The sequence below is a fragment of the Stegodyphus dumicola genome, chromosome 8, assembly GCF_044657685.1.
Source record: "Stegodyphus dumicola isolate Sdum_Otavi_A_Nest chromosome 8, ASM4465768v1".
Lineage (NCBI taxonomy): Eukaryota > Metazoa > Arthropoda > Arachnida > Araneae > Eresidae > Stegodyphus > Stegodyphus dumicola.
This window is the reverse complement of record NC_140775.1, coordinates 35,517,080-35,538,483: the sequence shown is the minus strand read 5'-3', so window position 1 is coordinate 35,538,483 and position 21,404 is coordinate 35,517,080. Positions and strand designations below refer to the sequence as shown.

Genomic DNA, 21,404 nt, shown 5'->3' with positions numbered 1-21,404 from the left:
CCCGGTTTTTTACAAAAGTAAAAACAATTGGATTTTTTTCATTTTTCTTTTACTTTTTAAGTGAAAATAGGTCTATGTGTACATAGATAAAGTGAAGGGTGCGCGCAGTGCCATTTTTATGTAATTCTGGGGTTTTTTTTAAGTGAACATAGGTAGATGTGTACATGCAATTCTTAAAGACGTGTCAAGCAATGGGTGATTCAGCCCTTTACCCGAAATTCTATTGCAGACTTTTCGTCATGGGCTATTCCCAAATTGTTAAATCCATAGGATATCAAAAAAGGATTTAAAAATTAAAATAGTATTTCAATGGCGTCTTAAGAAATATAGAACTACATAAACTTTCGCAATTTGAAATCAGCGCGTATGCTAGATTTGGCGCTTTTGTGCTTACATTTTCGTTGCAATTTTTTTACAGTCCTCAAAACGGAATAGTACCCTTATGGTAAGGTAAAGTATTAATTAATTAATTAGTATAAAAGAGAAAAGCCTATTACAGATAGTTCTAAAATTTGGCCTTGGTAAACGTTTTGTTAAAACTGCGAGTATAAAGAGAATGTATTCTGATTTCTGTCAGAACTGTGTGCATTCACTTAGGTAGGTAACGATGCAAAATAAGTGCCATATTTCTATTTAGAGGTTTGAAATATCTTAACAACAGCCAAAATGCTTATTTCTTTCCTAAAAACTGTTCTGTACTTACCGACTAGCCTCTACTAATTATCTGCCTTTGGGAATAGGGATTCTCTTGCATTTATTTCTAGTAGTGTTCAGTATGCTATAAACAAAATCCTCCATTTGATTATAAGCCTTCTCCTTTCAATCTAGCTTAAGCCCGGATAGCTCAGTCGGTAGAGAGTTAGGCTTTTAACCTAACGGTCCAGGGTTCGAGTCCCTGTTCGGGCGGACTTCATTTTAGCAAAAAGGTAACACAGTGTACAACTATGAAGATAAGTTACATTTTTCCAGCCCCGTAGTTTTTTAGTGTTAGGTTCTAAAAATTATAAAATTATTCAAGTATTTTCCGCCTACCTTAATTTAGCGAACAATCTCAATAAATTTTAAAAATAGCTCATCAGGCGGGCAGGACTGCGTCCCAAATAAATAAATAATAAATTTTAAAATCGTTTCGTACGCGTACAGATTGTTTTAGTTTTTCTAAGACATAACATCGCAAACTCCCTGCAGAGATCACACCAGACCATACCATTTTAATGCTAAATTTTACGCCCGATTAATACGAGGACCGACATATCAAAGCCAAGCAAATACAAACTGCCAGTCAGTCTTCCAAGGACCAAGGAAGGGTTCTATTACAGGGTTCTTAAGCATATAGCCTTTATCCGCCCATCGTCAAAGAATTATCTTTATCACCAAAAAGAGGTTTCCGCAAAGAGGTAAATTTAGTGCCAAAATGTTAATTTAACAAAAAGAGTAACTGCCTTCCACAGTGAAAACACTTAAGGACTGAATTTAGTAATTTTGGTGTCGAATAAGGGCCAGACTCAATTTGGAGGGGTTATATCATGAATTTTGAAAAGCATCTATGTTTCCTTGATCAATGGCCATGTGCTGTTAACAACACGTGAGCAGCAACACTCGCGAAAATCTTCAAGTCGCAAGTGCTTCGGTTCTGGGGGAGGGGAAAACCGGGAAATCGTTAGGCGAGTTTGAATTAAAGAGACACAGCCAGCAATGCCTTTGAGGAGAAACTTTTTAAAATATAATAAGATTGCATTAACTTTAAGTGTTATGATAATGAATGAAAAACCATTAAGTTCTCTTAAAGAGATTAAATTAAGTAATCCTTGCACTAGAACCCTTTTAAGAAGGAAACAAAGATGTGCTTACAGCCTGATAACAACCGCTTACAGATGGAAGAAGTAAGATTGCGCGATTAGGCGACAAAGAGAGAGTGACCCTGATGGAAGCTGAAAGATCAGCGAATTCACTCAGGCGTGGGGGGGGCAAGCGAACGAGTTTATTGAAACCTTCGAGGCGCCTCGTCTCCATAGCAACGCCTCTTGGCGAAAGGAAGCGCATTGCATGCTTTCTCCAGAATAGCTCTGGGTCTCATTTTAGACGATGCAATTCCCGGATGATAAGCAGGGAGGCTGTGGAGTACGGGGTTTCCGATCGAAGATATCTTTTGGAAAATGTTAGCCGAAGTCGCTGTACAAAGCGATTTATGGGGAGAATTTTGGCTGCATTATGAATATCCTCGTTCGTGACAAACCAAGGAGCTTTATAAATTTGCCGTAGCATAATGTGTTCTGAAAGATTCGGATAAGTTTCCTGTTAGTAATTCCTGCTGCGCCCCATACCGGGCTAGCATATGTCAGAATTGGCTTTATCATTGAGTTATTCCCAGTCAGTCTTTCATTGCGCTAAATCCTACACTCTCCTTTTCTAATTATTTTTGGATAATTTGAAGTGATCTCATAGAGACCACTATCAGATGGGAAATACTTAAGTAACAGGGATGTTAGGAATGAAGATATCTTATTGGATGTTTTAATATTACTGTTACTACGTATTCTTATTGCAATGCAGCTTTGTTTTACAGAAAAATGCTGTGATAGTTACTTTATCAAGGACTATCTTTCTTTTGCTATCTTCTTGCTGTAACTGCGTCCTTCAGAATTTAAATTACTCGCGTAATTTCGCAGTCTTTATTTTTGGACGATAATATAACTTAAGAAAGGGGCAGAATACGAAAGGAATTACGGCATATCTCATAAACAAGTAGCATCTTCGAACTGCTTTCCGTGTGAACTGTGGGGTTCTACATAAATCCATTGAAGGTGTCGCAAATCAAAATCTAAAATTGAACATGAGAAACCCGACAGCACATTTTTGCCAATCGACTATGCATAAGGTATTGTATTTATATTCAATGTTATTTCTACTTTTAAAAACTACTTTGTAGGAAATGTTGTTTTACACATCAAAGAGCATAAGCAAAATAGTATTGTAACGTCTTGTACACCAGGTAGATTACAAAACTAACTGACCTACTTCTGCATGACTAGTATTTGAAGTAGGCAGGTTTTCGTCTATCTAACAAGTCCCATGTGGTCTAGTGGCCAAGATACGTGGCTTTCACCCATGCGGCCCGGGTTCGATTCCCAGCATGGGAAAGGAGGTTCCATGGTGTAACGGTTAGCACTCTGGACTCTGAATCCAGCGATCCGAGTTCAAATCTCGGTGGAACCTATACCTTTTAGATATCTAGATGATACTAGATGAGATACGATTACATTCCTCTCGTATAATTAAAAATGCAAGACTAGAATTATTTTAGTTCAAAAACTGCGAACTCTACGCTTATTGGTACAGAAGTTACCTTGCATGTATTAAGGAATTAAATATTATACAAAATCTTATTCAATTTTATTTTTTAGCTACGTTAATTATTATCAGTTAATATGCTGAATAGTTTAAAAAATAAAAGCAGGCACTGTTATAGTTTCCTTTTAATATGAGCCGTTTGACAATTAAACAGCGATAAAGAGAGAATGTCATTTGGCAACGAATTTTATCGATGAAGGCTTATTTGAAAATGTTCCCCAGAATTTTCTTTGTTGCACAATAATTTCTGGAATCCTTAACGCTAAGTTCTAAGTCTCTTCAACCTCGAATTATGAGCACTTAGATTTGACTCTATGGTCCAATACGCAAAATCTACGAATATTTTGTAGAAAAAATTCTTCAATAAATTTTGCGTCTGACTACACTTACAGGAAATATTTAATGAATGATAATTTAAATATATATATTTCAATTAAGCCAGGGAAGCTGCCTATGATTGGATCAGAAATTGAATAATCGCTATCGATTTTGAGGGCTTTCAGGCATATGCTCCTTTTCTCTGGAGTAATAAAGCATTTTGCTATAGTAGGAAATGCAACAACCATATTTATAGAAAATTCAACGTGCGAAGCAAGAAGAAAACGAACGTCACGCCATTGTCTATCAAAACAGCAATGAAAGGTGAAGGAGATAAGATGCTGGAAATTCGGAAGCACTGAGAAAACCCGATATATCACTAAATTTAAAAAATACAATAAAATAAAAAAACTGAGCGGAAAAATGTAAATTTTTGTGAATACTCAAAGCCTTTAAGGGCATGCAGTTCCTCAACTCAAAAAACCCTTTCCTGGAAATCTGCGATAAATAAAGGTTGCTTCTTTTAATCTTATTTTGGTACTATTCGGTTTTGAGGGCCGTAGATAATCGCCAAACTATTGTTGATGCCATTGCTGCCAAAAATAATTGTGGCAACCCTAACGCAAGAAAGGAAGTATAATTGTAATTAACTAACTAAGATTGATGTGTTAATTTAGATGAAAGGTTAATTTCATATAATACATTTTTATTATTATAATTTATATGAAAAAGGCTAAACATAACTGAATGGATGGATGCCTGCATCGCTCTTTCGCTACCGAGTTATCGCTAAAGCATACTTTCATCTCGTTGGTTGTTCAAACATAATTTTCTATAACGAATGATGCTTTTTTTTTTTTTTTTTTTTTTGAAAATATTCTAGGTAAAGTGCAGAATCGCCCTCTTTTTTTTTTCCCGGTTTTTTACAAAAGTAAAAACAATTGGATTTTTTTCATTTTTCTTTTACTTTTTAAGTGAAAATAGGTCTATGTGTACATAGATAAAGTGAAGGGTGCGCGCAGTGCCATTTTTATGTAATTCTGGGATTTTTTTTAAGTGAACATAGGTAGATGTGTACATGCAATTCTTAAAGACGTGTCAAGCAATGGGTGATTCAGCCCTTTACCCGAAATTCTATTGCAGACTTTTCGTCATGGGCTATTCCCAAATTGTTAAATCCATAGGATATCAAAAAAGGATTTAAAAATTAAAATAGTATTTTAATGGCGTCTTAAGAAATATAGAACTACATAAACTTTCGCAATTTGAAATCAGCGCGTATGCTAGATTTGGCGCTTTTGTGCTTACATTTTCGTTGCAATTTTTTTACAGTCCTCAAAACGGAATAGTACCCTTATGGTAAGGTAAAGTATTAATTAATTAATTAGTATAAAAGAGAAAAGCCTATTACAGATAGTTCTAAAATTTGGCCTTGGTAAACGTTTTGTTAAAACTGCGAGTATAAAGAGAATGTATTCTGATTTCTGTCAGAACTGTGTGCATTCACTTAGGTAGGTAACGATGCAAAATAAGTGCCATATTTCTATTTAGAGGTTTGAAATATCTTAACAACAGCCAAAATGCTTATTTCTTTCCTAAAAACTGTTCTGTACTTACCGACTAGCCTCTACTAATTATCTGCCTTTGGGAATAGGGATTCTCTTGCATTTATTTCTAGTAGTGTTCAGTATGCTATAAACAAAATCCTCCATTTGATTATAAGCCTTCTCCTTTCAATCTAGCTTAAGCCCGGATAGCTCAGTCGGTAGAGAGTTAGGCTTTTAACCTAACGGTCCAGGGTTCGAGTCCCTGTTCGGGCGGACTTCATTTTAGCAAAAAGGTAACACAGTGTACAACTATGAAGATAAGTTACATTTTCCCAGCCCCGTAGTTTTTTAGTGTTAGGTTCTAAAAATTATAAAATTATTCAAGTATTTTCCGCCTACCTTAATTTAGCGAACAATCTCAATAAATTTTAAAAATAGCTCATCAGGCGGGCAGGACTGCGTCCCAAATAAATAAATAATAAATTTTAAAATCGTTTCGTACGCGTACAGATTGTTTTAGTTTTTCTAAGACATAACATCGCAAACTCCCTGCAGAGATCACACCAGACCATACCATTTTAATGCTAAATTTTACGCCCGATTAATACGAGGACCGACATATCAAAGCCAAGCAAATACAAACTGCCAGTCAGTCTTCCAAGGACCAAGGAAGGGTTCTATTACGGGGTTCTTAAGCATATAGCCTTTATCCGCCCATCGTCAAAGAATTATCTTTATCACCAAAAAGAGGTTTCCGCAAAGAGGTAAATTTAGTGCCAAAATGTTAATTTAACAAAAAGAGTAACTGCCTTCCACAGTGAAAACACTTAAGGACTGAATTTAGTAATTTTGGTGTCGAATAAGGGCCAGACTCAATTTGGAGGGGTTATATCATGAATTTTGAAAAGCATCTATGTTTCCTTGATCAATGGCCATGTGCTGTTAACAACACGTGAGCAGCAACACTCGCGAAAATCTTCAAGTCGCAAGTGCTTCGGTTCTGGGGGAGGGGAAAACCGGGAAATCGTTAGGCGAGTTTGAATTAAAGAGACACAGCCAGCAATGCCTTTGAGGAGAAACTTTTTAAAATATAATAAGATTGCATTAACTTTAAGTGTTATGATAATGAATGAAAAACCATTAAGTTCTCTTAAAGAGATTAAATTAAGTAATCCTTGCACTAGAACCCTTTTAAGAAGGAAACAAAGATGTGCTTACAGCCTGATAACAACCGCTTACAGATGGAAGAAGTAAGATTGCGCGATTAGGCGACAAAGAGAGAGTGACCCTGATGGAAGCTGAAAGATCAGCGAATTCACTCAGGCGTGGGGGGGGCAAGCGAACGAGTTTATTGAAACCTTCGAGGCGCCTCGTCTCCATAGCAACGCCTCTTGGCGAAAGGAAGCGCATTGCATGCTTTCTCCAGAATAGCTCTGGGTCTCATTTTAGACGATGCAATTCCCGGATGATAAGCAGGGAGGCTGTGGAGTACGGGGTTTCCGATCGAAGATATCTTTTGGAAAATGTTAGCCGAAGTCGCTGTACAAAGCGATTTATGGGGAGAATTTTGGCTGCATTATGAATATCCTCGTTCGTGACAAACCAAGGAGCTTTATAAATTTGCCGTAGCATAATGTGTTCTGAAAGATTCGGATAAGTTTCCTGTTAGTAATTCCTGCTGCGCCCCATACCGGGCTAGCATATGTCAGAATTGGCTTTATCATTGAGTTATTCCCAGTCAGTCTTTCATTGCGCTAAATCCTACACTCTCCTTTTCTAATTATTTTTGGATAATTTGAAGTGATCTCATAGAGACCACTATCAGATGGGAAATACTTAAGTAACAGGGATGTTAGGAATGAAGATATCTTATTGGATGTTTTAATATTACTGTTACTACGTATTCTTATTGCAATGCAGCTTTGTTTTACAGAAAAATGCTGTGATAGTTACTTTATCAAGGACTATCTTTCTTTTGCTATCTTCTTGCTGTAACTGCGTCCTTCAGAATTTAAATTACTCGCGTAATTTCGCAGTCTTTATTTTTGGACGATAATATAACTTAAGAAAGGGGCAGAATACGAAAGGAATTACGGCATATCTCATAAACAAGTAGCATCTTCGAACTGCTTTCCGTGTGAACTGTGGGGTTCTACATAAATCCATTGAAGGTGTCGCAAATCAAAATCTAAAATTGAACATGAGAAACCCGACAGCACATTTTTGCCAATCGACTATGCATAAGGTATTGTATTTATATTCAATGTTATTTCTACTTTTAAAAACTACTTTGTAGGAAATGTTGTTTTACACATCAAAGAGCATAAGCAAAATAGTATTGTAACGTCTTGTACACCAGGTAGATTACAAAACTAACTGACCTACTTCTGCATGACTAGTATTTGAAGTAGGCAGGTTTTCGTCTATCTAACAAGTCCCATGTGGTCTAGTGGCCAAGATACGTGGCTTTCACCCATGCGGCCCGGGTTCGATTCCCAGCATGGGAAAGGAGGTTCCATGGTGTAACGGTTAGCACTCTGGACTCTGAATCCAGCGATCCGAGTTCAAATCTCGGTGGAACCTATACCTTTTAGATATCTAGATGATACTAGATGAGATACGATTACATTCCTCTCGTATAATTAAAAATGCAAGACTAGAATTATTTTAGTTCAAAAACTGCGAACTCTACGCTTATTGGTACAGAAGTTACCTTGCATGTATTAAGGAATTAAATATTATACAAAATCTTATTCAATTTTATTTTTTAGCTACGTTAATTATTATCAGTTAATATGCTGAATAGTTTAAAAAATAAAAGCAGGCACTGTTATAGTTTCCTTTTAATATGAGCCGTTTGACAATTAAACAGCGATAAAGAGAGAATGTCATTTGGCAACGAATTTTATCGATGAAGGCTTATTTGAAAATGTTCCCCAGAATTTTCTTTGTTGCACAATAATTTCTGGAATCCTTAACGCTAAGTTCTAAGTCTCTTCAACCTCGAATTATGAGCACTTAGATTTGACTCTATGGTCCAATACGCAAAATCTACGAATATTTTGTAGAAAAAATTCTTCAATAAATTTTGCGTCTGACTACACTTACAGGAAATATTTAATGAATGATAATTTAAATATATATATTTCAATTAAGCCAGGGAAGCTGCCTATGATTGGATCAGAAATTGAATAATCGCTATCGATTTTGAGGGCTTTCAGGCATATGCTCCTTTTCTCTGGAGTAATAAAGCATTTTGCTATAGTAGGAAATGCAACAACCATATTTATAGAAAATTCAACGTGCGAAGCAAGAAGAAAACGAACGTCACGCCATTGTCTATCAAAACAGCAATGAAAGGTGAAGGAGATAAGATGCTGGAAATTCGGAAGCACTGAGAAAACCCGATATATCACTAAATTTAAAAAATACAATAAAATAAAAAAACTGAGCGGAAAAATGTAAATTTTTGTGAATACTCAAAGCCTTTAAGGGCATGCAGTTCCTCAACTCAAAAAACCCTTTCCTGGAAATCTGCGATAAATAAAGGTTGCTTCTTTTAATCTTATTTTGGTACTATTCGGTTTTGAGGGCCGTAGATAATCGCCAAACTATTGTTGATGCCATTGCTGCCAAAAATAATTGTGGCAACCCTAACGCAAGAAAGGAAGTATAATTGTAATTAACTAACTAAGATTGATGTGTTAATTTAGATGAAAGGTTAATTTCATATAATACATTTTTATTATTATAATTTATATGAAAAAGGCTAAACATAACTGAATGGATGGATGCCTGCATCGCTCTTTCGCTACCGAGTTATCGCTAAAGCATACTTTCATCTCGTTGGTTGTTCAAACATAATTTTCTATAACGAATGATGCTTTTTTTTTTTTTTTTTTTTTTTTTGAAAATATTCTAGGTAAAGTGCAGAATCGCCCTCTTTTTTTTTTCCCGGTTTTTTACAAAAGTAAAAACAATTGGATTTTTTTCATTTTTCTTTTACTTTTTAAGTGAAAATAGGTCTATGTGTACATAGATAAAGTGAAGGGTGCGCGCAGTGCCATTTTTATGTAATTCTGGGATTTTTTTTAAGTGAACATAGGTAGATGTGTACATGCAATTCTTAAAGACGTGTCAAGCAATGGGTGATTCAGCCCTTTACCCGAAATTCTATTGCAGACTTTTCGTCATGGGCTATTCCCAAATTGTTAAATCCATAGGATATCAAAAAAGGATTTAAAAATTAAAATAGTATTTCAATGGCGTCTTAAGAAATATAGAACTACATAAACTTTCGCAATTTGAAATCAGCGCGTATGCTAGATTTGGCGCTTTTGTGCTTACATTTTCGTTGCAATTTTTTTACAGTCCTCAAAACGGAATAGTACCCTTATGGTAAGGTAAAGTATTAATTAATTAATTAGTATAAAAGAGAAAAGCGTATTACAGATAGTTCTAAAATTTGGCCTTGGTAAACGTTTTGTTAAAACTGCGAGTATAAAGAGAATGTATTCTGATTTCTGTCAGAACTGTGTGCATTCACTTAGGTAGGTAACGATGCAAAATAAGTGCCATATTTCTTTTTAGAGGTTTGAAATATCTTAACAACAGCCAAAATGCTTATTTCTTTCCTAAAAACTGTTCTGTACTTACCGACTAGCCTCTACTAATTATCTGCCTTTGGGAATAGGGATTCTCTTGCATTTATTTCTAGTAGTGTTCAGTATGCTATAAACAAAATCCTCCATTTGATTATAAGCCTTCTCCTTTCAATCTAGCTTAAGCCCGGATAGCTCAGTCGGTAGAGCGTTAGGCTTTTAACCTAACGGTCCAGGTTTCGAGTCCCTGTTCGGGCGGACTTCATTTTAGCAAAAAGGTAACACAGTGTACAACTATGAAGATAAGTTACATTTTTCCAGCCCCGTAGTTTTTTAGTGTTAGGTTCTAAAAATTATAAAATTATTCAAGTATTTTCCGCCTACCTTAATTTAGCGAACAATCTCAATAAATTTTAAAAATAGCTCATCAGGCGGGCAGGACTGCGTCCCAAATAAATAAATAATAAATTTTAAAATCGTTTCGTACGCGTACAGATTGTTTTAGTTTTTCTAAGACATAACATCGCAAACTCCCTGCAGAGATCACACCAGACCATACCATTTTAATGCTAAATTTTACGCCCGATTAATACGAGGACCGACATATCAAAGCCAAGCAAATACAAACTGCCAGTCAGTCTTCCAAGGACCAAGGAAGGGTTCTATTACGGGGTTCTTAAGCATATAGCCTTTATCCCCACATCGTCAAAGAATTATCTTTATCACCAAAAAGAGGTTTCCGCAAAGAGGTAAATTTAGTGCCAAAATGTTAATTTAACAAAAAGAGTAACTGCCTTCCACAGTGAAAACACTTAAGGACTGAATTTAGTAATTTTGGTGTCGAATAAGGGCCAGACTCAATTTGGAGGGGTTATATCATGAATTTTGAAAAGCATCTATGTTTCCTTGATCAATGGCCATGTGCTGTTAACAACACGTGAGCAGCAACACTCGCGAAAATCTTCAAGTCGCAAGTGCTTCGGTTCTGAGGGAGGGGAAAACCGGGAAATCGTTAGGCGAGTTTGAATTAAAGAGACACAGCCAGCAATGCCTTTGAGGAGAAACTTTTTAAAATATAATAAGATTGCATTAACTTTAAGTGTTATGATAATGAATGAAAAACCATTAAGTTCTCTTAAAGAGATTAAATTAAGTAATCCTTGCACTAGAACCCTTTTAAGAAGGAAACAAAGATGTGCTTACAGCCTGATAACAACCGCTTACAGATGGAAGAAGTAAGATTGCGCGATTAGGCGACAAAGAGAGAGTGACCCTGATGGAAGCTGAAAGATCAGCGAATTCACTCAGGCGTGGGGGGGCAAGCGAACGAGTTTATTGAAACCTTCGAGGCGCCTCGTCTCCATAGCAACGCCTCTTGGCGAAAGGAAGCGCATTGTATGCTTTCTCCAGAATAGCTCTGGGTCTCATTTTAGACGATGCAATTCCCGGATGATAAGCAGGGAGGCTGTGGAGTACGGGGTTTCCGATCGAAGATATCTTTCGGAAAATGTTAGCCGAAGTCGCTGTACAAAGCGATTTATGGGGAGAATTTTGGCTGCATTATGAATATCCTCGTTCGTGACAAACCAAGGAGCTTTATAAATTTGCCGTAGCATAATGTGTTCTGAAAGATTCGGATAAGTTTCCTGTTAGTAATTCCTGCTGCGCCCCATACCGGGCTAGCATATGTCAGAATTGGCTTTATCATTGAGTTATTCCCAGTCAGTCTTTCATTGCGCTAAATCCTACACTCTCCTTTTCTAATTATTTTTGGATAATTTGAAGTGATCTCATAGAGACCACTATCAGATGGGAAATACTTAAGTAACAGGGATGTTAGGAATGAAGATATCTTATTGGATGTTTTAATATTACTGTTACTACGTATTCTTATTGCAATGCAGCTTTGTTTTACAGAAAAATGCTGTGATAGTTACTTTATCAAGGACTATCTTTCTTTTGCTATCTTCTTGCTGTAACTGCGTCCTTCAGAATTTAAATTACTCGCGTAATTTCGCAGTCTTTATTTTTGGACGATAATATAACTTAAGAAAGGGGCAGAATACGAAAGAAATTACGGCATATCTCATAAACAAGTAGCATCTTCGAACTGCTTTCCGTGTGAACTGTGGGGTTCTACATAAATCCATTGAAGGTGTCGCAAATCAAAATCTAAAATTGAACATGAGAAACCCGACAGCACATTTTTGCCAATCGACTATGCATAAGGTATTGTATTTATATTCAATGTTATTTCTACTTTTAAAAACTACTTTGTAGGAAATGTTGTTTTACACATCAAAGAGCATAAGCAAAATAGTATTGTAACGTCTTGTACACCAGGTAGATTACAAAACTAACTGACCTACTTCTGCATGACTAGTATTTGAAGTAGGCAGGTTATCGTCTATCTAACAAGTCCCATGTGGTCTAGTGGCCAAGATACGTGGCTTTCACCCATGCGGCCCGGGTTCGATTCCCAGCATGGGAAAGGAGGTTCCATGGTGTAACGGTTAGCACTCTGGACTCTGAATCCAGCGATCCGAGTTCAAATCTCGGTGGAACCTATACCTTTTAGATATCTAGATGATACTAGATGAGATACGATTACATTCCTCTCGTATAATTAAAAATGCAAGACTAGAATTATTTTAGTTCAAAAACTGCGAACTCTACGCTTATTGGTACAGAAGTTACCTTGCATGTATTAAGGAATTAAATATTATACAAAATCTTATTCAATTTTATTTTTTAGCTACGTTAATTATTATCAGTTAATATGCTGAATAGTTTAAAAAATAAAAGCAGGCACTGTTATAGTTTCCTTTTAATATGAGCCGTTTGACAATTAAACAGCGATAAAGAGAGAATGTCATTTGGCAACGAATTTTATCGATGAAGGCTTATTTGAAAATGTTCCCCAGAATTTTCTTTGTTGCACAATAATTTCTGGAATCCTTAACGCTAAGTTCTAAGTCTCTTCAACCTCGAATTATGAGCACTTAGATTTGACTCTATGGTCCAATACGCAAAATCTACGAATATTTTGTAGAAAAAATTCTTCAATAAATTTTGCGTCTGACTACACTTACAGGAAATATTTAATGAATGATAATTTAAATATATATATTTCAATTAAGCCAGGGAAGCTGCCTATGATTGGATCAGAAATTGAATAATCGCTATCGATTTTGAGGGCTTTCAGGCATATGCTCCTTTTCTCTGGAGTAATAAAGCATTTTGCTATAGTAGGAAATGCAACAACCATATTTATAGAAAATTCAACGTGCGAAGCAAGAAGAAAACGAACGTCACGCCATTGTCTATCAAAACAGCAATGAAAGGTGAAGGAGATAAGATGCTGGAAATTCGGAAGCACTGAGAAAACCCGATATATCACTAAATTTAAAAAATACAATAAAATAAAAAAACTGAGCGGAAAAATGTAAATTTTTGTGAATACTCAAAGCCTTTAAGGGCATGCAGTTCCTCAACTCAAAAAACCCTTTCCTGGAAATCTGCGATAAATAAAGGTTGCTTCTTTTAATCTTATTTTGGTACTATTCGGTTTTGAGGGCCGTAGATAATCGCCAAACTATTGTTGATGCCATTGCTGCCAAAAATAATTGTGGCAACCCTAACGCAAGAAAGGAAGTATAATTGTAATTAACTAACTAAGATTGATGTGTTAATTTAGATGAAAGGTTAATTTCATATAATACATTTTTATTATTATAATTTATATGAAAAAGGCTAAACATAACTGAATGGATGGATGCCTGCATCGCTCTTTCGCTACCGAGTTATCGCTAAAGCATACTTTCATCTCGTTGGTTGTTCAAACATAATTTTCTATAACGAATGATGCTTTTTTTTTTTTTTTTTTTTTTGAAAATATTCTAGGTAAAGTGCAGAATCGCCCTCTTTTTTTTTTCCCGGTTTTTTACAAAAGTAAAAACAATTGGATTTTTTTCATTTTTCTTTTACTTTTTAAGTGAAAATAGGTCTATGTGTACATAGATAAAGTGAAGGGTGCGCGCAGTGCCATTTTTATGTAATTCTGGGATTTTTTTTAAGTGAACATAGGTAGATGTGTACATGCAATTCTTAAAGACGTGTCAAGCAATGGGTGATTCAGCCCTTTACCCGAAATTCTATTGCAGACTTTTCGTCATGGGCTATTCCCAAATTGTTAAATCCATAGGATATCAAAAAAGGATTTAAAAATTAAAATAGTATTTTAATGGCGTCTTAAGAAATATAGAACTACATAAACTTTCGCAATTTGAAATCAGCGCGTATGCTAGATTTGGCGCTTTTGTGCTTACATTTTCGTTGCAATTTTTTTACAGTCCTCAAAACGGAATAGTACCCTTATGGTAAGGTAAAGTATTAATTAATTAATTAGTATAAAAGAGAAAAGCCTATTACAGATAGTTCTAAAATTTGGCCTTGGTAAACGTTTTGTTAAAACTGCGAGTATAAAGAGAATGTATTCTGATTTCTGTCAGAACTGTGTGCATTCACTTAGGTAGGTAACGATGCAAAATAAGTGCCATATTTCTATTTAGAGGTTTGAAATATCTTAACAACAGCCAAAATGCTTATTTCTTTCCTAAAAACTGTTCTGTACTTACCGACTAGCCTCTACTAATTATCTGCCTTTGGGAATAGGGATTCTCTTGCATTTATTTCTAGTAGTGTTCAGTATGCTATAAACAAAATCCTCCATTTGATTATAAGCCTTCTCCTTTCAATCTAGCTTAAGCCCGGATAGCTCAGTCGGTAGAGAGTTAGGCTTTTAACCTAACGGTCCAGGGTTCGAGTCCCTGTTCGGGCGGACTTCATTTTAGCAAAAAGGTAACACAGTGTACAACTATGAAGATAAGTTACATTTTCCCAGCCCCGTAGTTTTTTAGTGTTAGGTTCTAAAAATTATAAAATTATTCAAGTATTTTCCGCCTACCTTAATTTAGCGAACAATCTCAATAAATTTTAAAAATAGCTCATCAGGCGGGCAGGACTGCGTCCCAAATAAATAAATAATAAATTTTAAAATCGTTTCGTACGCGTACAGATTGTTTTAGTTTTTCTAAGACATAACATCGCAAACTCCCTGCAGAGATCACACCAGACCATACCATTTTAATGCTAAATTTTACGCCCGATTAATACGAGGACCGACATATCAAAGCCAAGCAAATACAAACTGCCAGTCAGTCTTCCAAGGACCAAGGAAGGGTTCTATTACGGGGTTCTTAAGCATATAGCCTTTATCCGCCCATCGTCAAAGAATTATCTTTATCACCAAAAAGAGGTTTCCGCAAAGAGGTAAATTTAGTGCCAAAATGTTAATTTAACAAAAAGAGTAACTGCCTTCCACAGTGAAAACACTTAAGGACTGAATTTAGTAATTTTGGTGTCGAATAAGGGCCAGACTCAATTTGGAGGGGTTATATCATGAATTTTGAAAAGCATCTATGTTTCCTTGATCAATGGCCATGTGCTGTTAACAACACGTGAGCAGCAACACTCGCGAAAATCTTCAAGTCGCAAGTGCTTCGGTTCTGGGGGAGGGGAAAACCGGGAAATCGTTAGGCGAGTTTGAATTAAAGAGACACAGCCAGCAATGCCTTTGAGGAGAAACTTTTTAAAATATAATAAGATTGCATTAACTTTAAGTGTTATGATAATGAATGAAAAACCATTAAGTTCTCTTAAAGAGATTAAATTAAGTAATCCTTGCACTAGAACCCTTTTAAGAAGGAAACAAAGATGTGCTTACAGCCTGATAACAACCGCTTACAGATGGAAGAAGTAAGATTGCGCGATTAGGCGACAAAGAGAGAGTGACCCTGATGGAAGCTGAAAGATCAGCGAATTCACTCAGGCGTGGGGGGGGCAAGCGAACGAGTTTATTGAAACCTTCGAGGCGCCTCGTCTCCATAGCAACGCCTCTTGGCGAAAGGAAGCGCATTGCATGCTTTCTCCAGAATAGCTCTGGGTCTCATTTTAGACGATGCAATTCCCGGATGATAAGCAGGGAGGCTGTGGAGTACGGGGTTTCCGATCGAAGATATCTTTTGGAAAATGTTAGCCGAAGTCGCTGTACAAAGCGATTTATGGGGAGAATTTTGGCTGCATTATGAATATCCTCGTTCGTGACAAACCAAGGAGCTTTATAAATTTGCCGTAGCATAATGTGTTCTGAAAGATTCGGATAAGTTTCCTGTTAGTAATTCCTGCTGCGCCCCATACCGGGCTAGCATATGTCAGAATTGGCTTTATCATTGAGTTATTCCCAGTCAGTCTTTCATTGCGCTAAATCCTACACTCTCCTTTTCTAATTATTTTTGGATAATTTGAAGTGATCTCATAGAGACCACTATCAGATGGGAAATACTTAAGTAACAGGGATGTTAGGAATGAAGATATCTTATTGGATGTTTTAATATTACTGTTACTACGTATTCTTATTGCAATGCAGCTTTGTTTTACAGAAAAATGCTGTGATAGTTACTTTATCAAGGACTATCTTTCTTTTGCTATCTTCTTGCTGTAACTGCGTCCTTCAGAATTTAAATTACTCGCGTAATTTCGCAGTCTTTATTTTTGGACGATAATATAACTTAAGAAAGGGGCAGAATACGAAAGGAATTACGGCATATCTCATAAACAAGTAGCATCTTCGAACTGCTTTCCGTGTGAACTGTGGGGTTCTACATAAATCCATTGAAGGTGTCGCAAATCAAAATCTAAAATTGAACATGAGAAACCCGACAGCACATTTTTGCCAATCGACTATGCATAAGGTATTGTATTTATATTCAATGTTATTTCTACTTTTAAAAACTACTTTGTAGGAAATGTTGTTTTACACATCAAAGAGCATAAGCAAAATAGTATTGTAACGTCTTGTACACCAGGTAGATTACAAAACTAACTGACCTACTTCTGCATGACTAGTATTTGAAGTAGGCAGGTTTTCGTCTATCTAACAAGTCCCATGTGGTCTAGTGGCCAAGATACGTGGCTTTCACCCATGCGGCCCGGGTTCGATTCCCAGCATGGGAAAGGAGGTTCCATGGTGTAACGGTTAGCACTCTGGACTCTGAATCCAGCGATCCGAGTTCAAATCTCGGTGGAACCTATACCTTTTAGATATCTAGATGATACTAGATGAGATACGATTACATTCCTCTCGTATAATTAAAAATGCAAGACTAGAATTATTTTAGTTCAAAAACTGCGAACTCTACGCTTATTGGTACAGAAGTTACCTTGCATGTATTAAGGAATTAAATATTATACAAAATCTTATTCAATTTTATTTTTTAGCTACGTTAATTATTATCAGTTAATATGCTGAATAGTTTAAAAAATAAAAGCAGGCACTGTTATAGTTTCCTTTTAATATGAGCCGTTTGACAATTAAACAGCGATAAAGAGAGAATGTCATTTGGCAACGAATTTTATCGATGAAGGCTTATTTGAAAATGTTCCCCAGAATTTTCTTTGTTGCACAATAATTTCTGGAATCCTTAACGCTAAGTTCTAAGTCTCTTCAACCTCGAATTATGAGCACTTAGATTTGACTCTATGGTCCAATACGCAAAATCTACGAATATTTTGTAGAAAAAATTCTTCAATAAATTTTGCGTCTGACTACACTTACAGGAAATATTTAATGAATGATAATTTAAATATATATATTTCAATTAAGCCAGGGAAGCTGCCTATGATTGGATCAGAAATTGAATAATCGCTATCGATTTTGAGGGCTTTCAGGCATATGCTCCTTTTCTCTGGAGTAATAAAGCATTTTGCTATAGTAGGAAATGCAACAACCATATTTATAGAAAATTCAACGTGCGAAGCAAGAAGAAAACGAACGTCACGCCATTGTCTATCAAAACAGCAATGAAAGGTGAAGGAGATAAGATGCTGGAAATTCGGAAGCACTGAGAAAACCCGATATATCACTAAATTTAAAAAATACAATAAAATAAAAAAACTGAGCGGAAAAATGTAAATTTTTGTGAATACTCAAAGCCTTTAAGGGCATGCAGTTCCTCAACTCAAAAAACCCTTTCCTGGAAATCTGCGATAAATAAAGGTTGCTTCTTTTAATCTTATTTTGGTACTATTCGGTTTTGAGGGCCGTAGATAATCGCCAAACTATTGTTGATGCCATTGCTGCCAAAAATAATTGTGGCAACCCTAACGCAAGAAAGGAAGTATAATTGTAATTAACTAACTAAGATTGATGTGTTAATTTAGATGAAAGGTTAATTTCATATAATACATTTTTATTATTATAATTTATATGAAAAAGGCTAAACATAACTGAATGGATGGATGCCTGCATCGCTCTTTCGCTACCGAGTTATCGCTAAAGCATACTTTCATCTCGTTGGTTGTTCAAACATAATTTTCTATAACGAATGATGCTTTTTTTTTTTTTTTTTTTTTTTTTGAAAATATTCTAGGTAAAGTGCAGAATCGCCCTCTTTTTTTTTTCCCGGTTTTTTACAAAAGTAAAAACAATTGGATTTTTTTCATTTTTCTTTTACTTTTTAAGTGAAAATAGGTCTATGTGTACATAGATAAAGTGAAGGGTGCGCGCAGTGCCATTTTTATGTAATTCTGGGATTTTTTTTAAGTGAACATAGGTAGATGTGTACATGCAATTCTTAAAGACGTGTCAAGCAATGGGTGATTCAGCCCTTTACCCGAAATTCTATTGCAGACTTTTCGTCATGGGCTATTCCCAAATTGTTAAATCCATAGGATATCAAAAAAGGATTTAAAAATTAAAATAGTATTTCAATGGCGTCTTAAGAAATATAGAACTACATAAACTTTCGCAATTTGAAATCAGCGCGTATGCTAGATTTGGCGCTTTTGTGCTTACATTTTCGTTGCAATTTTTTTACAGTCCTCAAAACGGAATAGTACCCTTATGGTAAGGTAAAGTATTAATTAATTAATTAGTATAAAAGAGAAAAGCGTATTACAGATAGTTCTAAAATTTGGCCTTGGTAAACGTTTTGTTAAAACTGCGAGTATAAAGAGAATGTATTCTGATTTCTGTCAGAACTGTGTGCATTCACTTAGGTAGGTAACGATGCAAAATAAGTGCCATATTTCTTTTTAGAGGTTTGAAATATCTTAACAACAGCCAAAATGCTTATTTCTTTCCTAAAAACTGTTCTGTACTTACCGACTAGCCTCTACTAATTATCTGCCTTTGGGAATAGGGATTCTCTTGCATTTATTTCTAGTAGTGTTCAGTATGCTATAAACAAAATCCTCCATTTGATTATAAGCCTTCTCCTTTCAATCTAGCTTAAGCCCGGATAGCTCAGTCGGTAGAGCGTTAGGCTTTTAACCTAACGGTCCAGGTTTCGAGTCCCTGTTCGGGCGGACTTCATTTTAGCAAAAAGGTAACACAGTGTACAACTATGAAGATAAGTTACATTTTTCCAGCCCCGTAGTTTTTTAGTGTTAGGTTCTAAAAATTATAAAATTATTCAAGTATTTTCCGCCTACCTTAATTTAGCGAACAATCTCAATAAATTTTAAAAATAGCTCATCAGGCGGGCAGGACTGCGTCCCAAATAAATAAATAATAAATTTTAAAATCGTTTCGTACGCGTACAGATTGTTTTAGTTTTTCTAAGACATAACATCGCAAACTCCCTGCAGAGATCACACCAGACCATACCATTTTAATGCTAAATTTTACGCCCGATTAATACGAGGACCGACATATCAAAGCCAAGCAAATACAAACTGCCAGTCAGTCTTCCAAGGACCAAGGAAGGGTTCTATTACGGGGTTCTTAAGCATATAGCCTTTATCCCCACATCGTCAAAGAATTATCTTTATCACCAAAAAGAGGTTTCCGCAAAGAGGTAAATTTAGTGCCAAAATGTTAATTTAACAAAAAGAGTAACTGCCTTCCACAGTGAAAACACTTAAGGACTGAATTTAGTAATTTTGGTGTCGAATAAGGGCCAGACTCAATTTGGAGGGGTTATATCATGAATTTTGAAAAGCATCTATGTTTCCTTGATCAATGGCCATGTGCTGTTAACAACACGTGAGCAGCAACACTCGCGAAAATCTTCAAGTCGCAAGTGCTTCGGTTCTGAGGGAGGGGAAAACCGGGAAATCGTTAGGCGAGTTTGAATTAAAGAGACACAGCCAGCAATGCCTTTGAGGAGAAACTTTTTAAAATATAATAAGATTGCATTAACTTTAAGTGTTATGATAATGAATGAAAAACCATTAAGTTCTCTTAAAGAGATTAAATTAAGTAATCCTTGCACTAGAACCCTTTTAAGAAGGAAACAAAGATGTGCTTACAGCCTGATAACAACCGCTTACAGATGGAAGAAGTAAGATTGCGCGATTAGGCGACAAAGAGAGAGTGACCCTGATGGAAGCTGAAAGATCAGCGAATTCACTCAGGCGTGGGGGGGCAAGCGAACGAGTTTATTGAAACCTTCGAGGCGCCTCGTCTCCATAGCAACGCCTCTTGGCGAAAGGAAGCGCATTGTATGCTTTCTCCAGAATAGCTCTGGGTCTCATTTTAGACGATGCAATTCCCGGATGATAAGCAGGGAGGCTGTGGAGTACGGGGTTTCCGATCGAAGATATCTTTCGGAAAATGTTAGCCGAAGTCGCTGTACAAAGCGATTTATGGGGAGAATTTTGGCTGCATTATGAATATCCTCGTTCGTGACAAACCAAGGAGCTTTATAAATTTGCCGTAGCATAATGTGTTCTGAAAGATTCGGATAAGTTTCCTGTTAGTAATTCCTGCTGCGCCCCATACCGGGCTAGCATATGTCAGAATTGGCTTTATCATTGAGTTATTCCCAGTCAGTCTTTCATTGCGCTAAATCCTACACTCTCCTTTTCTAATTATTTTTGGATAATTTGAAGTGATCTCATAGAGACCACTATCAGATGGGAAATACTTAAGTAACAGGGATGTTAGGAATGAAGATATCTTATTGGATGTTTTAATATTACTGTTACTACGTATTCTTATTGCAATGCAGCTTTGTTTTACAGAAAAATGCTGTGATAGTTACTTTATCAAGGACTATCTTTCTTTTGCTATCTTCTTGCTGTAACTGCGTCCTTCAGAATTTAAATTACTCGCGTAATTTCGCAGTCTTTATTTTTGGACGATAATATAACTTAAGAAAGGGGCAGAATACGAAAGAAATTACGGCATATCTCATAAACAAGTAGCATCTTCGAACTGCTTTCCGTGTGAACTGTGGGGTTCTACATAAATCCATTGAAGGTGTCGCAAATCAAAATCTAAAATTGAACATGAGAAACCCGACAGCACATTTTTGCCAATCGACTATGCATAAGGTATTGTATTTATATTCAATGTTATTTCTACTTTTAAAAACTACTTTGTAGGAAATGTTGTTTTACACATCAAAGAGCATAAGCAAAATAGTATTGTAACGTCTTGTACACCAGGTAGATTACAAAACTAACTGACCTACTTCTGCATGACTAGTATTTGAAGTAGGCAGGTTATCGTCTATCTAACAAG

At 36.0% G+C, this 21,404-nt stretch overlaps 13 non-coding genes across 13 annotated transcripts; all 13 read left to right on the top strand.

The window, feature by feature from the left end:
- The first annotated feature begins 833 nt into the window (after window positions 1-833).
- TRNAK-UUU (transfer RNA lysine (anticodon UUU)) lies at window positions 834-906 on the top strand. The gene has a single exon. It is a non-coding gene; the product is annotated as a tRNA-Lys (tRNA).
- Window positions 907-3,068: 2,162 nt separating this feature from the next.
- TRNAE-UUC (transfer RNA glutamic acid (anticodon UUC)) lies at window positions 3,069-3,140 on the top strand. Its single transcript has one exon. It is a non-coding gene; the product is annotated as a tRNA-Glu (tRNA).
- Window positions 3,141-3,144: 4 nt separating this feature from the next.
- TRNAQ-CUG (transfer RNA glutamine (anticodon CUG)) lies at window positions 3,145-3,216 on the top strand. The gene has a single exon. It is a non-coding gene; the product is annotated as a tRNA-Gln (tRNA).
- A 2,200-nt stretch (window positions 3,217-5,416) lies between these two features.
- Window positions 5,417-5,489, top strand: TRNAK-UUU (transfer RNA lysine (anticodon UUU)). The gene has a single exon. It is a non-coding gene; the product is annotated as a tRNA-Lys (tRNA).
- A 2,162-nt stretch (window positions 5,490-7,651) lies between these two features.
- TRNAE-UUC (transfer RNA glutamic acid (anticodon UUC)) lies at window positions 7,652-7,723 on the top strand. The gene has a single exon. It is a non-coding gene; the product is annotated as a tRNA-Glu (tRNA).
- A 4-nt stretch (window positions 7,724-7,727) lies between these two features.
- On the top strand, window positions 7,728-7,799 carry TRNAQ-CUG (transfer RNA glutamine (anticodon CUG)). The gene has a single exon. It is a non-coding gene; the product is annotated as a tRNA-Gln (tRNA).
- Window positions 7,800-10,002: 2,203 nt separating this feature from the next.
- On the top strand, window positions 10,003-10,075 carry TRNAK-UUU (transfer RNA lysine (anticodon UUU)). The gene has a single exon. It is a non-coding gene; the product is annotated as a tRNA-Lys (tRNA).
- Window positions 10,076-12,236: 2,161 nt separating this feature from the next.
- On the top strand, window positions 12,237-12,308 carry TRNAE-UUC (transfer RNA glutamic acid (anticodon UUC)). Its single transcript has one exon. It is a non-coding gene; the product is annotated as a tRNA-Glu (tRNA).
- A 4-nt stretch (window positions 12,309-12,312) lies between these two features.
- Window positions 12,313-12,384, top strand: TRNAQ-CUG (transfer RNA glutamine (anticodon CUG)). The gene has a single exon. It is a non-coding gene; the product is annotated as a tRNA-Gln (tRNA).
- Window positions 12,385-14,584: 2,200 nt separating this feature from the next.
- TRNAK-UUU (transfer RNA lysine (anticodon UUU)) lies at window positions 14,585-14,657 on the top strand. Its single transcript has one exon. It is a non-coding gene; the product is annotated as a tRNA-Lys (tRNA).
- Window positions 14,658-16,819: 2,162 nt separating this feature from the next.
- TRNAE-UUC (transfer RNA glutamic acid (anticodon UUC)) lies at window positions 16,820-16,891 on the top strand. Its single transcript has one exon. It is a non-coding gene; the product is annotated as a tRNA-Glu (tRNA).
- Window positions 16,892-16,895: 4 nt separating this feature from the next.
- TRNAQ-CUG (transfer RNA glutamine (anticodon CUG)) lies at window positions 16,896-16,967 on the top strand. Its single transcript has one exon. It is a non-coding gene; the product is annotated as a tRNA-Gln (tRNA).
- A 2,203-nt stretch (window positions 16,968-19,170) lies between these two features.
- On the top strand, window positions 19,171-19,243 carry TRNAK-UUU (transfer RNA lysine (anticodon UUU)). Its single transcript has one exon. It is a non-coding gene; the product is annotated as a tRNA-Lys (tRNA).
- The last annotated feature ends 2,161 nt before the right edge of the window (window positions 19,244-21,404 follow it).